The sequence below is a fragment of the Capra hircus genome (genome assembly GCF_001704415.2).
Source record: "Capra hircus breed San Clemente chromosome X unlocalized genomic scaffold, ASM170441v1, whole genome shotgun sequence".
In the NCBI taxonomy this organism is placed as follows: Eukaryota; Metazoa; Chordata; class Mammalia; order Artiodactyla; family Bovidae; genus Capra; species Capra hircus.
Genome location: NW_017189516.1, coordinates 35,583,279 through 35,589,897, shown reverse-complemented (window position 1 = coordinate 35,589,897; position 6,619 = coordinate 35,583,279). Strand labels below are relative to the sequence as shown.

The 6,619-nt window shown below is 43.5% G+C and overlaps 1 pseudogene; it reads left to right on the top strand.

Moving 5' to 3' along the window:
• The first annotated feature begins 2,978 nt into the window (after positions 1–2,978).
• LOC108634302 lies at positions 2,979–3,698 on the top strand (annotated as a pseudogene).
• Positions 3,699–6,619: the final 2,921 nt, after the last annotated feature.

Below are 6,619 nucleotides of genomic sequence, written 5' to 3'. Positions count from 1 at the left end.
TAGAATGATTTCAGAGCATTCCTCTCCAAATCTCTTTGCTAGGCCACCTACATTCGCCTCAGACAGAGGTGGCCCAAGGTAGATATGATCTTATCTTAGAAAGAAATGTGAATGTAGATTTTGTTTAACAGAGTGAACACCCAATAAGAATCTCAGGCAAGCCCAATAGAGAGTGGGGGTGGGAGGGAGAAAGGGAGAGGGAAATTTTATGCTTGTTGGAAGCACCATGAAATAAGACTAAAAGGGACAGACGCAGTTCAGAATGAAAAGAATACTTGGTACCCTCAACGTTGTGCACACACTAAGAAAGCTACTTAGCTACAAACACAGACCTTTTAAGGAAGATAGGATGATTCAGACGGACACACTGAAGTGACTTAGCACGCATGCATGTATTGGAGAAGGAAATGGCAACCCACTCCAGCATTCTTGCCTGGAGAATCCCAGGGACAGAGGAGCTTGGTGGGCTGCCATCTATGGTGTCACACAGAGTTGGACACGACTGAAGTGACTTAGCAGCAGTAGGATGACTCAAAGGCTGAACTAAGATATTAAAGGACTAACTGCTGATCCAGGAATGGGCCTGGGCCCTAAACCAAGAAACTGGAATCAAAAGCCCATTAGAATTTTAGAATTACTCTGAACTGTTCCTCCTTTTGAATAGAGCTGTCAACTAAGGCCATCCTATGTCCATCTTAGGGGTTCTCTGGCGGCTGAGATGGTAAAGAATCCATCTGCCACTGCAGGAGACAGAGGTTTGATCCCTGGGTTGGGAAGATCCCCTGAAGAAAGAAATGGCAATCCACTCTAGTATTCTTGCCTGGAGAATACCATGGACAAAGGAGCCTGGCAGGCTACAGTACATGGCATTGCAAAGAATCAGACATGACTGAGCAACTAAGAGTTTCAGTTTCATGCCCATCTCAGTATTATATGTTAGATGTGAAAAGGGTGGATAACCTGTCAGTTTATCCCACAGGTCTTCTGTTTAAGAGGAATAAAACTCGAGGAAATACACCTGAAGTGTTTTCTATATCCAGACCTAATTAAAATGGCGAAGTCCAAGATGGTCATATGTTATCATAAGAAAATAAGAGCTTAATGGTCTTGAAAGGGGGTGGATGTACTTTTCAATGTGAGAATGTTGATATTATCTGTCCAGGGAATTGTCTATGGTAGACTCAAAATGGCCACAAATCCTCACACTTCTTCATTGAGAGATCCTTTTTTCCTTCCTTTGAACCTAGTCTGGCCCATGGTTGCTTTGACAATGGAATCTCATAGAAGAGAGGCAGAACTGATACTATATATGGGCCTGGTCCCCTGCTATGGTCTCTTATAAACCTGACCATTACCTAAGAAATCTAACTAGAGTAGAAATCTGCCAGACTACACGGAGAGGCTCTGATAAAGGGGCTGGGGCGGGGGCGATGGGAACCAGCTAACACCCAGTAGTTCCAAGAGAGCCATCCCAGTCACCCTAGCTAATTCAGTGGATACAGTGAAGAAACGAGTCCTACAGTCTACTGCCTGGATTTCAGTGTCTTAGAATTACGAGATAAAATAAGGATAAAAAATTTAGCCACTAAACTTTGATGTAGGTTGCTATGCAGTAGTGGAAAACCAGAACACATACATAGGAATTAATTACGTGCAGAAGATGCCAGTGACTTTTGTTGGGGCCCAGGGCCCCATATGCCTCAATAACATATTGAATATTTTAAATCACATTTACTTTAAAAATGGCCAATACAAAAGGAATACTTAAGACCTTTCTCTTTTTCTCTCTGAAAGCAGGAGATGAATCTTTCCCTGCATCTAGAGGCTGAAGGACACCCTTATCACCAGAGAGAGGGAGTTCGGACTGAGAAGCCTGTATTCACAAACCTTGTTACTTCTTTAATTATCTATCCTAAGCCCACACTGTTTAAAGCCCTCACTAATTAACCACCCAAAGCCTAAATTCTTTGCCCTGTCAATCCCTCATAAATTTACTGTTTACTTAAAGAGTATAACAGTTGCCTGCTTTGGCTACTTCTTAGGTGCCATTTCTGTGAGACTTCTGTGCACAAGAACTAAAGTGTTCCTTTTTCTGTTAATCTGCCTTATGCGAATTTTCTTATCAATCCAGCCAATATAACTCAAGAGGGATAGAGGGGAAAATTTCCCTCTCCTTGACCCTTGTAAAGAGTACATAATGCTCACTGAAGGTGAGAAAATAATTAATAAAATACTATTTTCTACCCCTTTACTGTCAAGCTCATTTATTAGAGCCTAATAGACATGATTCATGAGAAAAGATGCCTTGCCAACAATCTGATGAAATATAATTCTTAATTCTAAAAGCATTTTTTTAATGCAAGTCATATCAAATGAATTTACTCCATCAAAAAGTATATCTAGTTAACCAATAATAAAACAGTAAATTTTAGTAATGTGAGTTATATTCAATTATGTAATTTGGAATGACAGATCATAACTTGACTTTTATTTTTTATTTTTTTTCAAGCAGAATAAGAGCTCTCATACTGAATTTCTGATTACAGCTCATACCCTGTAGGTGGCTCTCATGGTCTCCTGCCTGTCAGTGTTACTGAATCAACCTATCTGTTCATGATCTGTTTTGAAACTTTGTTTCTGTCTTCAGTAAACAAATGGTTTTAGCATACATGAATCAGCACTGCCATCTACTTAGTCACATAATTACACCTATACGTATATACTTTTGCCCATAATTAAAACTGGGTGTTTACACATACACAGGAAAGGTCATAAAATGATGTTATAGTCATGAACTTTCACTTTAAAGAAAGAAAAACTGGTACAGAGCTGTTCCTCCAGCAGTCTGAGCTCTGGAGACAATCCGCGCGGACCGAACGTTCAACATTCGGGGGTGTCTAAGCAGCCACCGGCTGAGTCAACTGACGCAAAGAGGCAGAGTGTTCAGGCTGAACAAGGCCAAGGCAAACTTAGAGCCTGCGCCGTCCTCGCAGCCTTTGCAGACTGCAGCTAGCTCAGAATTCAGCTTGCGGGGGCTCCCCGCTTAGCTCGCAAAGGTCATGAGTTACAACCGCCCTCCTCCCAACGTGGGCGACTTGATCTCCCTCAAGGTGGACAACCTGACCAACCGCATCTCACACCGCACCCTGAGGCGCATCTTCGAGAAGTATGGGCCCCATCGGCGATGTGTACATGCCCCGGGACCGCTTCACTCTAGAGTCCCGCGGCTTTGCTTTCGTCCGCTTCCAGGACAAGCGCCACGCCGAGGAGGCCATGGACGCCCTAGACGGGGTCATGCTGGATGGCCGTGAGCTGCGGGTGCAGATGGGCACGCCACGGTCGCCTCCTAGATTTCCACCAAGGCCGCAGCCAGGAAAACTCCTCCCCTGAGTCAAGCACGCCAGAGCCAACAGCTTGGTCGCTGCCGCAGGTCCCTCAGCAGGAGCCGATCGCCATCTCAGGCCCGATCTCACTTCAGCCGTTCGAAGCGTCCATCTCGCTCCTGTGATAATTCTCCATCATCCTCGAGATCAAGTTCTCCTGGAAGTACCAAGTCCTCCTCAGAGGCCAGATCTTCCTCAGCAACCACGTCTACGTCTAGATCCAGAAGCCTTCCACCAGGAAGAAAGTACAGGTCCTGAGGACAATCACAGAATCCCTCCAGGTTTCCAGAAGAGGAAGGAGCGGTGTCATATTAGAAAAATAATTAACGAACAACCTGAAAACTAGGAGGGGGTGTGTGTGGAAGGGAATGAGGGGGACAGCGGAAGGAGAGGAACCACATCTCAGGTGATCAGTCTTTGAAATTAGCCACTATCTGTTGAAAGTTTATTCTTTAACACATTGTGTAACCTTTTACTTGTTTCAAATTTTGCCTCAAGCGGTAAACTTCATTTCTTTCTAAGTAAGACAATCATTTCATTTTTAAAAATCAGTGGCAGCAACTTTTGCTAATCAAATGTAATTTCCATTAGTTGAGAGAAAAATGTATGCCTTGAAGTTTCCTTCTTTGAATGGGATGGAAGGCTCATATTGGGATATGAGGTTTCATATTTTATTTGTTAACTTAGCTGCTGTTGATTCATCTGTACCCAAGAGTTTACACAGTAGGATTAAATGTGAGAAGAGCTTTTGCTTTGACGTAAAAAGTATGTTGGGGGCTTTTATTTGCTTTGTTTGGAAATATTGTTCTTGGACTGTCTTATTTGATTTCCTGTTATCCGGGGAATTTAGAAAAGTCAGAAACACATCAAAAGTTTATTTAGTGCCCTCTATCATTGAGTGACATTAGCACTGTCTTTAAGGAATGGTCCTTGCATGGTTATGGTACATTTATTCAAGACCTCAGAGTCTTTTACAACCGATATTATTTTCTAAGTTATGGCTTCAGAGGTGACTGAAGGCTAGTCCAAGGCCTGTGAATAGATCTTGGAGGAAAAATCAAGGAGTAGAGAATTATGATTGAATTACTAGCCTGTAGGCTTCACTTAGAAAAATGGACTCTCTTTAACACACTAATCATCATCAGCTGCAATATATCTGGGCATCTGCTCTAAATTAAAACCTAGTCTGACCAACCAAGAATATTATTTATTTAATAAACATCACTAAAGCCCTACCATGTGTCTCAGACTATTCTATGAACAGGGATGTAGTGATGAGCAAAGTTCTCCCAAATGTATCTTTCAGTAAGGGAAACAGACAGTAAACAAGATAAATGTATTAGTGTACTGAATTTAATAGTGTCACTTTCCCTTAAAATTCATATCCATCTAGTATTGATGGCTATGACCTTATTTAGAAACACAGTCTTTACAGATGCAATCAATGTAAGATGAGATCATGATACTACATGGATCAAAAGGAGAAAGGGTGGCTTTGATGACCAGATGTTTATGCTAAGTCCCATCAATAGTGTTCGACTTCTGTAACCCTATAGACCATAGCCCACCAAGTTCCTCTGTCCATGGGATTCTCCAGGCAAGAATTCTGGAGTGGCTAGCCATTCCCTTTTCCAGGAGATCTTCCCAACCCAGAGATTGGATCCATGTCTCTTAAGTTTCCTGCATTAGCAGCTGGGTTGGCTCAGACAGTAAAGCATTTGCCTACAATGCAGGAGACCTGGGTTCAATCCCTGGGTTGGGAAGATCTCCTGGAGAAGGAAGTGGCAACCCACTCCAGTATTCTTGCCTGGAAAATTCCATGGATGGAGGAGCCTGGGCTATAGTCCATGGGGTCACAAAGAGTCGCACACGACTGAGCGACTTCACTCTCACTTTCACTTTCTTTACCACTAGTGCCACCTGGGAAGCCACACTCAATTAAAAGGTGAAGATGAAAGCCACTCAGTCGTGTCTGACTCTCTGCGACCCCATGGACTGTAGCTCACCAGGCTCCTCTGTCCATTGAATTCTCCAGGTGAGAATACTGAAGTGGGTTGCCATGCGCTTCTCCAGGGGAATCTTCCCAACCCCAGGGATCAGACCCAGGTCTCCCACATTGCAGGTGGATTCTTTACCATCTGAGCCACCAGGGAAGCCCATAATGATTTAAGGTGGCCTTAAATCCAACATGACTCATGTCCTTCCAAGAAGGGGGAAAAGAAACACAGCAAGACCTCCTGTCATGATAAAGGCTGAGACTGGGGTGATGCAGCTTCACACCAAAGAATGCGAAGGATGACCAGTAACCACCGAAATTCAGGAGAGAGGCGTGAACAGATTCTCCTTCAGAACCTCCAGAGGGAACCAACCCTGCTACACCTTCATTCTGGACTCCTATCCTCCATAACTGTGGAAGAATAAATACCTGCTGTTTTGAGACAGCTGATTGTGGTTCTTTGTTACAGCAGCCCAAGGAAACTAGCACAATTTGTGAGTGATAATAAAAGATATAAGGAGAAAAAAAAAGCAGTGAAATGGAACAGAGAGTACCGGGAGAGTGCAATATTACATTGGCCGGGAAAATCCTCAATGAGAAAATAACAGTGATTAAAGTCTGAAAGTGATGAGAAAGTAACACATGATGATACCTGGAGAAAGTGGTTCAGACAGGACGCCCTGAGAAAACAGTGTGGCTGGAGCAGAATGTTAGGCAGGAGAGGAGGAGGAAGAAATGAGCTCAGAGAGGTGATCCACGGCCTGATCATGGACATGCTATGGACTACTGGAAAGTCTCTCTCTAGCTTTCACTCTGTGTCAGAGGGAAAAGGAAGCTCTTAGAGAGTCTAGAACAGGGAAGTGGCATAGAAAAGTTATAAGATCTGACCTAGATTTTAACAAGATCTTTGCATTACTGAAATTATTCTGAAAGAATAAGCTGGAAGTAGGTTAGAAAAGTATTGCAATAATCCAGGTGGGAAATGACTTAGACCATGGCAGTGAGGTGCAGCTGTGCTTTGCTGGAGCAGCCGTGAAGAGATACCCCATGCCCAAGGTAAGAGAAATCCAAGTTAGATGGTAGGTGTTGCAAGAGGGCATCAGAGGGCAGACACACTGAAACCATACTCACAGAAAACTAGCCAATCTAATCACCCTAGGACCACAGCCTTGTCTAACTCAATGAAACCAAGCCATGCCCGCAGGGCAACCCAAGACGGGGAGGGTCATGGTGGAGAGGT